At 37.5% G+C, this 13,308-nt stretch overlaps 1 protein-coding gene across 1 annotated transcript in view; it reads right to left on the bottom strand.

The window, feature by feature from the left end:
• znf469 (zinc finger protein 469) overlaps positions 1 to 2,120 on the bottom strand; it is a 211,529-nt gene extending 209,409 nt beyond the window's left edge. The window contains exon 1 of the mRNA XM_087797242.1: positions 2,060 to 2,120. The gene's annotated coding sequence lies outside the window, so the exon portion shown is untranslated. The remainder of the gene's footprint in view (positions 1 to 2,059) is intronic.
• Positions 2,121 to 13,308: the final 11,188 nt, after the last annotated feature.

Here is a 13,308-nt window from a genome sequence, read left to right as displayed (position 1 = left end):
AGGATAGCAACAGAGTAACATCAGAAATGTGTCGTAAACTTGATTCTCACATATCCAGTAGTAACTTTTAAGTTGGTGACAGACTGGTGGCTTGTGTGTCAGAGACATGGAAGTGTGTTTGTAGGTATTTAAGCAAGAGGATCCACTAATAAAATAGACTAACCTTTCAGTCACAAACACATTTAAAAGTTTGTAAAAACCCATGATTACACTCTTCTTGAGCTAATCTGGAGGAGGCATGTACTTGTTATCCAGCTTGATGAGAATAAACTGTTCTTCCCAGATTGCTTGGAGTGAAAAATCAAACATGTATCAGTCCATTTAACACAAATGATCATCAGTAATCAGAAATAGTTGCTCTTAAGTTGGCAGCTGGATGCTCATACTTGCTGACTCGTTCTCAAACATTTCACTCTCGACTGCCAAGTGGAAAGAAGCCAACCATACAATGTATAATTCCATCGCATGTAAATACACGAGCGGACACACATTCAGCGTCAAGCTGCAGCTAATAAAGTTTCCGTCGAAGATGAAGATGATTCACCGAGGCTGGTACAACACAGACCTAGTCCAAGTCACAGCATGTTCTACCTCATAAACAAAAGCCCAAACACAAAACACATTACATTAGTAACAAAACTTAAAATCAAAAACATGTAGATGAAGTTGTGTTGAAGAAATCAAGCTTTAAGGAGCGATCAGGGAAATCGCTTATCTTTTTTTTTTTTTTTTTTTTTGTGAAGGGATTGTGGAAGTGATAGCTGGACCTGGATGGACCCATGCACACAGGAAAGCACGCGTGAGTGGGTGGATGCAAAACCCCTGACAGGAACCGCTTCAAGCATTTGTGACGCAGCTCATAAATCACCTAGCACTTTAGCGTAATGATCCATGGAGAGAGAGGTGAAAGTGAAATTCAGTGCCTCTTTAAAGGAAAACATTGCTATGTTTGAATTTGGGGGTTCTCTTGTTATTATGGATTCCAGAATGGGAACAGATAATTGAGGAGAACATTCTCTAGTGTTATTTGCTCTCTCCCAGTCAGAAGTAATAATTACAGGGCATTAAAGTTTCTTGGACCCAAATAATTTACCAATGCTGTCCCTTCTCACGCCATGAACTAAGGGAATGCCATGTAAAAGAGTGAATCATCAGTTCCTCTCTCTATGCTAGGTTCTGATGCCAGTATTTGGCCGTTTTTGACAGTTAGCAGGTTGTTTTTTTTTAACAGATTTTGAAATCAGTACTAGCATGATTTTCCCTGTCACATTAGCTGTTGTTATAATTGGATACACACCAGACTCAAAGCATCCTGAGACGTCACACATCAACTTTCTTCACAGATACTGACGTCAATATATTTTGAGTTTAAAACATAGCCTGTGTGCTAAATACTCATACAATTGTTCACACTTTTACAAACACAGTACACGGCTCTAACCGAACCATACGAGAACCATTATAACAGCTGAAGATAGAAACTAAAGTGCATTAGTATTCCGATGAAAACACTTCTTAATTAGAACAAAATAATACTGGAGGCTTGATTACAAAATATGACGGTTAGGGTGGTTTCAACAAGACACTTTGCCATTACCATGATTTTTCCTCAACCACTTGTTGAAGTGTTAACATCATCATCCTTCTATTAAGCTCCTCATCATTTTAGCTAAGAACCTCAGCACTGCCGCACCACTGCCCCCCATTGACCATAAAATGCATTACATACAGCTTTACCCCAATCTGTGGTTCAGTGTATCGTGTAATTGTTAAGCAGATAAGGACAGCTTTTAGTGTCATCTAATTGAAAAGTGGCAAATTAAAGATTTAATTAGGATTTTATGGTAAAAGATGCAAAAATCCTTCTTTGGAATAATAGAAAAGAACATAAATATATTCTGTATCCTCCAGGATGTGCAGTAGGACTAACTAAATAGCATCCATATTGATCAATAAAAGGAAATTCAGATTAACATTGAGTCTGGAATTAGGACTATAACATTTACAAAAGCTTGACAAATAAAATTGTTGAGGACATTCCACACAGCCCTTCGCTTACCTTCAGTGTCTTCTTACATGCAGGTGTCCTTTGTTTAGCAGCTCCTTGTTACAACATTCCTGTGAGACACAAACGTAAACAGGGAAGAATCACATATTGGATGAAGTAAGCACAGTTGCGTATTGTTTAGCACGACAGACAAATGATGACACACATAACACAGGTGATGACAACTGGAGCAAGCTCAGTGCTTGTGGGTTCTTCTTTGAAACACGCCTCGACGTAAACTGAAAACAAGTACCCAAAGGAACTTCAATGTTTTAAAAAAAAAAGAAAAGAAAAAAGAAAAACCATAAGAAGTCTTTTTGAATTACTTCAAAAGTGTTTATGATTTCACTCAAGAAAATAAATTAAAAATTAGCGAGGAAATTATATTAAATTGTTTAAAAACTTGCCTGCTTGGGAACCTCCTGTTATGAGGTGGTTTGTAACATTTTATATGTTTGTCATAACTTTAACTTTCATTAATAAAACAACAACATGCATACAGTATCATTTTAATATTATTTTTGAATGGTTTCATCATACCTTGACTGTAACGTGTGTCCTAAAGGAGATCCAATTTATCAAACTGTCTATGAGTCATCAGTTAGACATCACACAAACTATAACAATGCTTTTATTTGATGGTCATGTTCCTCTAACATCATATTGACCTATAAAGCCCTGCATGGTGTAAAAACTGGAGTACCAAAAGAGAACCCGCTTTACCTCTTACCGTTTGGTTTACCCCACCAGCACTATGGAGAACTATTCATTTTATTTATTTTAGTTTCTTTTATTGTGACTCTACAAAATGTATTTTTATATCCTAAACATACTCATTGAGATATACGTTCTTATTAAGGATACCACAAATAAGGTCCTGAGTCTGGACTCTAGTCCAACACGTGTGCAAGAGCCAATCTGCATTCTTCTAAATGACAACATATTCAGTGAAACTAACAAACACCAGATTTTCTGATCCTGAGATACAAAATAGCCTTTAAATAAATATGTGGGTTTCATAACCGAGTCCTTATCCAACGTCATATCAGAAAAACTACTTGGGTTTTCAAGCTTCTACTTAAAGCTGACAGAGTATCTGATTACTAAAATACTCGTATCCCACCTTTCTTCGGACTCCAGCTGGAGAACGACTATCTCGGATGTGACCATGAGAGGAGGGAAAAACATGTGAGAACAAAACACTTTCATTCATCTTCATTAGGCTGGAATCAACAAAAGAACCAGCTCAACACAGGCTCCGTAAAAACTACATCTTGTTTCAGTCACGGAGGATATTTAAGTGTGGGGTTAAAAAGTCACGGGCAGCGCTGGTTTATTTACCTCACGGTGCAGACCATATAACACATCATGAACTCCTTTCCAACAGAATATCATCTGGTTTCATTGTTTCTGACTAGTGTTATACAAAAGAGTTACCCCCCTGTGAGGGCTATACAGTATTTAAGCTAAGAAAAAAAAAATTGACAATAAATGTTTGCGCCAAGAAACAAAAGATTATTATTCAGTCATGGTGATAGCCACGCTGACAAAGGCACCCTGAGGATGCTGTGGAGCTCTGCTGGTACAACCACATATGGAAAACATTGTGGGCAATTACCGTACAGTAGACACTTACACAGGCTGTGCAGTATGTACACAGGAAAAAGCCACAGCGTGCATCTACATCTCTAAGTGGAGGGAGGTGTGCAAATCTCAGCTAACAAGGGTCGGGGTAAAAAGGGCTTTTTCGTTGCCAAAAGCCACAACTGATTAGCCTGGGAGACAAATGAAAAGGATCAATAACAGGTGGACTTGGGAGGACGGTTTGTTTTTTTGTGTTCGCAATTGCTTATCTTTGAGAGGGTTTGCAGAGAAAGAGCAGCCAATTCCCCACCTGACACAGGGGCTAACAGGGGGACGCAGTCTAAATACAGTATGAAGACATCATTCACACTGATATGCTAACTAGAGCGGGGCGCACCATCTGTAAAATATAAATTCAATTGTCGGGGTCAAATTGCTAAACCCTCTCCATCGAATACCAAACATTTGGACGCTGTTCCCCTTGACCAACAGAATGGGTGGAAATGTCCTCGCAATCACTGCAGGATGTTATTACGAAATCTCAAGCAACACTACTTTATTGAAGTAGTTGATGCAGTGCTGCACAGCGGGAGCGTCAGATTTAACACATTGTAATATACTGTATACCACTTGTTTATAGGACTCATGGACCGAGCATTGTTTCTAAGGCAAACTGACCCCACTCGGGCTCATCAATCTTTTTTTTTTTTTTTTACTAAGGTCGTAGCAGAAATCCTTCTCTCTTCACAAAACCTCTTAGGCATTTAGCCGCTAGACTTCAAAGGTTTTTTGGAGGGAACGAAATAAGATATCAGGGTCACAAAATAAAGCTAAATACTAACTGATTCAGAAAATATGTCCATGACCTCAAAAACATTAATCTTGTGAATGGCACTGGCTACAAAGAGCAACCCTAACCCTTATCCTTATGTCTCCAGTCATAGGGTCAGATCTCTAATGAATCCGGGAACCCTGATACTTTTGAATACAATATAAAAAAATAACTCCTTCTGAAACAAACCTGATCTCCTATTAGAAATTGGAAAAGAATGTCTAAGTTCCAGGTTTATTCAGAAGACTGTTCTTCAAAATAGAGAGTCAATAGACAGAAGACAAAATAAATAAACAGTGAATGTTCGTTGGATCAAGCTAGACGAGTTGCATTCAAAGATCAAAATGGAGTGGAATGCTTTTCCTGGACAAAAATTGTCTGTGCTCCAGCTACAGAGAAGGAACAAACTGCGCAGAGCAGATGTCACAATAGTTTTTGGCCGAATATCCAGCACATGGTTTGAATGAAGCTGCATATACAATGATTTGGTGTCGAATAATCTTACCGAGTCCACATGTCCTCCTTACAGGATCCATGTAGAACACAAATTGTACTCTGTTTACCTCAACAATGGAATTGATCCCCTGTCACAGGACAAAAGATGTTGGCTGAAGACAAACACTAGCAGCATCACATCTCAGCTGAGTTTTAGCTTCATGACGGCAGCGGCTGTTCAAGGACACTCTGCCAGTTTTTTAGAAACATGTGATTATAATCAAAACAATTGTCAAAGTCAAACTTGGGTTACCAACAAACGCAAAGGTGAAGAAATAAGCTTTTTTTCCACACCCATGAAATTGTATATCTTTAGCCTACTTTTGTAAAAAATGGGCGTCCATGTTCACACGCTTGTCTCAGTTAGCATGGCAATTACTTTCCATTGTCATCCAAGAATAGACGAGAGTTTACAGTACATACAGTCCTTTGAGCGTTTTTGTTCTCATAGCCATAAAACAAGCAGTATGTGATAGTCCCGGATTGGCATGCCAGTTGTTGTTTCCCCCCCCATCCCCCCAACACTGGCGTTTACTAGAGACTAAAGATCAAAACTACACAGTGCTATAATTTGCTCAGTTTAACTCTGAAGATACACAAACCACTGCCACACAACTGACATTGTGTAACCTTTTTTTCTAACAATACTATATGAGGAAAACTGCCTTCTATCATTTTTGGTTTCCAATTTTGCTCAATACATTAAGCATATTTGGGGTCTGAAAAGCTGGTGTCAATCAAAGTCAGAACACGGGCGCAGGTTAGCTCATTGTAAAAAAAAATGGTGTAGCCAGCGAGGAAATATGAGTGCCAGTGTGAGTTTCAAAAAAATTGCACTCATTTGAAGATAAAGTTTAGCTTGCAATACTTTGTGTAGTTCTACAAGAGGAAATATAATGAGGAGGAAACGGGAAGAAAACAATACCCCTCCGAGAGGATCATGAATCAAAGCCGAAATATTTTGAACATAATAACAATCCGCTGTCGCTCGTGGCATCTCATCACCATCAGCACAGTCAGCCAGAAAGATGAGGAGGACAGCTTGCCAGAGGGTTCATCGGTCATTCTATTGCACCGCGGGCTATTGGAAGTTGTGTCTTTGTGTGTTCATGTACTGTCTCCATCTTTTGCTGTCACAGATCATTTGGGCAGATGAACACAGCACAGGAAAAAAAGCTTGAACAGAAATGTCCTTATTATTCACACAAGCAAGAGATCTTGTCTTTAGGAATTATACACTGTGAGATTTGCTGTATTAGCCAAATTTGACACATCAAACGCACACAAATTAGGGCTTTAGCCACACTCCGCTGAGACAAAAATGATATGCCCAGTTATTTGATGATTGTCCCCCGACAATACCCACAGTGTCTATAAAGAAGATGGTTAAACTGAGTGGTGCGTTTCTCCTGGGAACATCTGCTCTCTTCATTTCCTGTATCCAATTTTCCTTCATCATTACAAATCCGAGGAAGCGTCTGGTTTGCATGCCCCCATATCCTCTCACTGCCCTGACGTTCACCACCAGCCACCCACTCACCGACACATATCTTCATCAGGCTTCTGTGTCTGCTCCGACCAAGGGGGATTCCATGACCGTTTCGGCCCATTAGGGGGCTCTTGAACCCCTATGTGCCCACTAACATTAGGAGTCCTGTTGGAGGCCGGGGGCCCGACATGTGGAAGCAATCACAACAAAGGGATGAAATGAATACAGAACTAATATGCAGAAACATATGTAATAACCAAGATCTAATGTCTAATCAAAATACACTTGCCCTGCACAAGAAGTGACTTCACAAGTTGATTGTTTATTTAAGGAGAGCGTCTGACCTGCGTCCAGCAAGATGTTGTATCCACTTACGTCAAGAGATGAGTGTCTATTACATGAATAATAGTGAGAACTACTGTTCACACAGATATTGTACAGCGTTCAGAGCCAAACCCGTTTTTTTTTACCTTTAATATAAAAAATACATTTTCGTCAAATGATTGATCAAATTCACTGACTCAACTCATTTGACCTCTTGAACTTTTGACCATAAGTGCTAAGATCAACTCGTGTGCATATGACAAATATATATATATATATAGCTTTATGGTCCTGTTTATTCTTCTTTGGTAAGAGGTACAAGTTAAACTTTCTATGTCTTGGAAGTATGAATAGTACTTGACTAGAGGCAAGTAAGGCTATAGGTTCCGCTCAAAATAAAATGAATATAAAGCATTCTCTGAATAAATTCCACTTGACATAAATACCACAAATGTTTTTGAAGACGTGTATCAAATACATATGTTCAATGCCTGTTAAACCTCTGAGGGCAATTGTCCATGAAGCAACAGGAAACTACACTTCCCGAGAAGGATGCAAAGTCCCTCCACGCCGATGCAACCGTTTTCCATATGATATTTTCACAACAGATAAAATCTTCATAGTGCACGCAAGGTCAGTCCAGGTATATTCAACAATGACAACAGCACTATTCATACGAAATGATACGCAGATACAGATTTTTGTACTACATCATCCAACATTGCCTATAGATTTGGGCCATCCTTATTATTTCACTGTTTGGAATAAATAAGTGGTGAAATGTTTAAAAGCTTTACAGTAGTGGTTCCGGAAAAACACAATAAGTCAGAAGTCATAAATAAAGACAATGTTTGAAATGAAAACCCCAATTTCTTTGTTATCGAAATATATATATATAAAAAACTGTGTATATATTTTAAATAAAGTTACATCCTATGCAAATAATGGAAACAATGAAATCCCACGAAATCCCGGAGATGAATGAGGACGAGAGGATACTGTCGACTCTAGCAGCTAAGTCGAAGTTTTAACATGTAATGGTTTCAAACAAATTTAATTTACAACTTTCTTAAGATTCAAGTGGTCTGTAAATGCTGAGAAGTCAGGGTCAATTACTTGGACAATGCCACAAATATATCCTCGTTACTGTCAACAGTGTTGCAATACGTCAGATATATCGTATGGTTGCCCATGCATCGTGGTACATACATATTGTATCGCAACATTCTTTCCAATACACACCCCTGATATAATCTGCAATATTACAATTGGACTTTTGTTTACCTGTGGTTTTGGTTGCTATGGTAGCGAGGAAGCTTCTACAGAATGCCTTACTCTGTGTTGCATCTTCTTTCCTAAATCTAAATCCAGATTAAAGCACAAGAGAATTGGGTTTTGAAATCAGGATGACATGTGATGATTAGACACAGTTAAGTGACTGTTTCATTATGTAATAGTCTAGTCAGCTTTCTTAAATTATAAGCTCAATTCTGTTTTAATAGTTTGAGGAATGTATCCACTGTTCCCTCAAGGGTTGTTGTCAAGAGAGCAAAACAAATAATAATAATGATAAATTACATAATTCAGTATGTTCAGGCAGAGGATTGAAATGTATTCACAGCAGTAACAATGGAATTCTAATAAATAATTAAGAATTTCAACATGTAAATGAACATTTTTAAACCCATTTAAACAAAATAACTTTTAACAACAATTAAAAAAGACTGATGTCCCCAACACCTACTTCATGGTATAATCTATTTAATGTGACTTAGTGTTGAGTTTTTCTTTGGAAATATTGCGCCGTCAACACATTTAAAAGATCCATGGCATTGTTTTTAATATGGCATGAGTCATGTAAAGTTGACATGCACGCTGGAAAAAAAAGAATTCCACAGATTTGTACCGCAACTCTTTTAATGCTCATTAAATTGTTCGCGCAACCTTTTTTTTTTTTTCAAGTTTGTTGTCTAGTAACTTCGGCGTCAGTGCCAGAGGACACTACGGTGTGTTTTGGGTCCCTCGGAAATCAATGTTACCATTGCATTTGCTGATGCAAAAAGGCAAGAGCCGATGCATCATGAATTCCCCTGAAAATTAATACAGATGCACCCATATACTACATCAATGCCAATGGGTCAATTTTCACATCCCTAGTCCAAAAAGGATCAGTTCTTCTATCATTCTGTTAAATCACAACTTTTAGTCCTAGATTTATGTTTTGCTAGTATTATTGTGAAGCAATTTTTTGTCTTTGTATCAGATTCTGTTGCATTCTATGTGATAACAGTAGGAGTATGTCCCATAGCAGGAATAATATGAAGTTGGTATTCTCCTAACAACACCTTCAATTGCCATTCACTTGTTACAGTCACAGAAAGATATGTAAATATAAAAACACCCACAACAAAACAAGTCTAATTCAGAGTTCATGCAGTTCAAGCTTTGCACTTGTAATACTTTTGTTTACCTCTAATTTCTCCGTGGACCTTCACAGGGTCACTGCCAGTCCCTTCATCATGTTATTCCTTAGTGACTTCACTGCCTGTGGGTGTCTCCCAATCCTGTCTCAATAAACCAATGCTTAGCCAAGATCTTTTTTGGCCAAATTGATTAAAGCTCAGCAGCATAGGGCAGCTATGACACATCCTCTACACAACAAACAACTGCTCTGCACTGATTACACTTGCATCATAACAAGCATACGTCTTAGTGCTTATCTTGCAGGACAGATGGGACTTGTTAAGAAATGTCAAATTGTTATACTTGCCAATTTGACCTCAAAAGACCAACACAATAGGATGATACCGATAGACCTGCAACCAAGTAACCAGGAAACACAAGTATAAAAGACTGAAATAAATATATACTCAAAAGACTAAGCAACATGGGGTAAAACTGAAGCCAAAGAGGATTGCATGGGCAAAAAGGACCTGTATGAATAATATCCATTCATTAAATAAAGTTATTGCACAAACAAAACGGTTTGCAAACAGAGATTGGTGAATAGCAGTATGGCTAAAAGAAGTGAGTGGACCCTTGACCAAGGAACTGTGCTCATGCCATCTCAATTTCAGGACTTTAAAAACTCAAATTACATCAGATGGTCTGTAGGGACTTTTAATGAAGATTTTCCAGGCAAGAACAGGCAGATCAACTCTTTATGGCATTGGCAAGAAAGTCCATCCCATGGTGAAGGAATGGCAAACCAGGGTTGATGCCGACATGGTTGTGAAGACCCACAGGCCTCCTTTGCATCTGATTTGTTTTGCCTCACAAATAACAGATCTAAAAGAACCCCCAGGCCCAGTACCAACAGAAGACAAAGGACATCATGACCCAATAAGTGCAGACCAACGATCTGAAGGAAGTCAACGACCAAAAGATACGACAGTGTTGGAAATTATATTGAGAAGGCAATGACTCTCATTCGACAATAACAACTCTAACTAATAACTAATGACTCTAGTTACAAATTAACTACAACTGTTATGTTCAGTGTTTCGAATTTCCCTGCGGCAACCATAGCACTTGCTGTGACCATCCTCCACACTTGGCGTAATGCCCTGAAAAATGTACCCATGTTTACGGCAACAACTTGCCGTAACCGCCCTTAGATTTTAATTTGTTCATAAATACTGTTATTTAACATTTTAAACTGTTCAATATCTAATGGTAAACAACATGGGTGCAGCCATTTTGGAAGCTTGTGTCAAAGGTTAACTGACGACGGAAACAGTCGAGCAATTCCGAGTGATCCACTTGTTACATCAGTGTCTCGAAGGAGGTCAGGTGTCCGGTGTATATTTCGTTTACGCTGCTAACTTTAAGAATGCAGAGCAAGGAAAGGGTGAAAAAAACGGAAAGACGAGGAATTTAAGGCTGTTGGGAAGAAATGTAGCAAAATATACAACTTTTTTAGGTAAGTTTATTTCATTGTTTAAATGCAGTGCTAAAAGTATTTTGTGGTTTGATTGCCCTCGAAACTCGCCAGTTCCTTAAATATCATTACTCATTTTACTTTTACATATAATCCAGTCATTTATTATCATGTTCTTGTTATTCTCATTACTTTAACATGTATGCCAGGTCCTTATCTATTCAAAGCCTTTTATTTAAGTTCGTAAATATTTGTTACAATACATATTTGTTATAAATGAATAATGACTAGCAGTAGAAGCACAAGATGTTAATGCATAGCTGATATGCTAAAATGACAAACCCCATTGTATAATTTAAAAATGTTATTGCATTATCTTTTGTAAGTCAAATAAATGACTGAAAATATATATTGAAGTTGTCATTTTACTTTCTTGTTGTTTTTTAACAACAGGTGTTAACAAGAGCATGATATATACACACACACACACACACACACACACACACACACTTGCTTTGGTGCCCCTACTTCGAAAGAAATGTTTGACTGGATGCCCTTCAAACTTGCCTTGTTGCCCTAAAGTGTATGCTCTTTTTCAAGGTAACACTTGCCTTGACCTTAAAAAGTTTAAATTCGAAGCCTGTATGTGGCCTTACGAACTTTAAATAATGAACAAATACATATAGATGTTGGAATTAAACCATAAACATGACTCTAATGGTGTTTCAGACTAAAAAATAAAATAACAAAAATGTTTTTGTGACCATGGTCTGCGAAAGGCGCTTTACAAAAAAAAGTTACTTACTTATTTATTCATATATATATATATATATATATATACTCTTTGATTACAACCAAAATAAGTAATTAAGGGTACTGACAATTTACTTAACAAAAACACTTGTGTAAACTTAAACCATGAGGAGTCACGGTGGTGATAAAATATCTTTACCTGTATTTGCACAAACACATGTAAATCTACTTCTGCTCAGTGATGGAGAAATCAGGAGGTGATAGTGTGTGACGATAGCCAGACATGGTGGGATGCTGTGTCAGACACTGGCGCTTAACAGCTCTGGAAATCTGTTTTCCTAACCTTGTTTCCTGATGGGCTAGGAGCGAAGGAAAACAAACTTTCAGATGCAAGACATTTATGATTTAAAAGTCTTGTGCTGCATGCCACATTGAGAGCGATTATAACAAAAACAACATTAAGAGGAGTTCAAACACTGGCACTATCAAAAGGCTGCAATAGGAGTATCCCCTCATCACTCAAGCTTCCTGGCGTTACCAAACACAATTTCTTCTCCCATGGAATCACAGTCGGCCACAGTCCAAACTGGACAACCTCTAAGTCCCTAATGTCTCTGAAAACAAAGACCCATTCTGGCCTCTTAAAACTCACAAAGAGTGAACGAAAATAGTCTGCGAGATTTAATCACGGCAGTTTCTGACCCACATTATGGATACGTTGAGGGATAACGTGCAGCTCGTAAAGTGAAATTATCCGTCTGACGTCGTGGATCTGCTGTCCAGGATGCATTCCATGATAAGGGTTGAGCAACAGCACGGGGAACGCACCCATAACCAAGAAATAAATGAGGTATTGACAACCCAAGTCCATAAAAATCCCGGCGGCGACCGACAGTTTTGTCAAATCCGGCTCGACACTTTCAGTCCACCAATAAAACAACAACAGAAGCCCTCTTCATGTGATGACCTCACTCTCTTGCAGCTTAAGAGTCACATTGTAATCTGTCTTAATAACTTTAAGGGCTCTATTTACACTCGCATTAAGACCAATAAATGTGGTGCCACCATTAAGAGCCCAATTAGCCGAGTCCATTATATGCTTATATGTAGCGTTAAAGTAATTTGGGTGATAAAAAAAGTCTTTAGAGTCACGTGTCAACTTATAAAGAATAATACATTTTAAAAAGGATAGTATTTAAAAACAGACGAGACACATATAATATATTAGTGACAGGAAATGGTGCTGATGATGTAGCAATATTTTGAGTTTGTTTTGAAGTTTCCACTGCAATATTTAAATTACAAAATATTTAGTAAGATAGATTACCACTTAAAATAAATATCAGTTAGATTTATATATATAGTACATATGTATACAATTCATATATACATGTTAAAGATATACATGCATTGAAATGTTGTATTTGTAGAAAATTTTACTATAGATGAATTTATTTCCTTGTATGTTAAAAATATAAAAGCCCAAATAAACTCTGAAGTGAGAGGTGGTGGAAGAAAAAGACTTAATTACGTTGGAATGTGGAAATTCTGCAAATCATCCTTATTTAATAAATATGATATACATTTAAATGATTTTGGACCTATTTGAATTTTCACTTGACCTGTACGATTTTAATAAAATTAAAATTAAAATAATAAGATTTAATTGTTTTATTTTACCTATGAGATTTTCTAATATAAACAGTTACTGTATATATATTAAAAAAAATGTATAATTTATTATTTATACCACGATTTTCTCAAGTCATGGTGAACAAAAACATGACATTTTAGCTCAACAGTCAATTAAATCAGGAAACTTCTAAAAAAAAAAATCACCCTTTCATTCACTTGTACTCGATGACAAAATTGAAAGTGAATTCATGTTTGGCCTTCACGGAGAA

This window comes from Callionymus lyra, chromosome 8, assembly GCF_982586985.1.
Source record: "Callionymus lyra chromosome 8, fCalLyr1.hap1.1, whole genome shotgun sequence".
NCBI lineage: Eukaryota > Metazoa > Chordata > Actinopteri > Syngnathiformes > Callionymidae > Callionymus > Callionymus lyra.
This window is presented reverse-complemented; position numbering and strand designations above follow the sequence as displayed.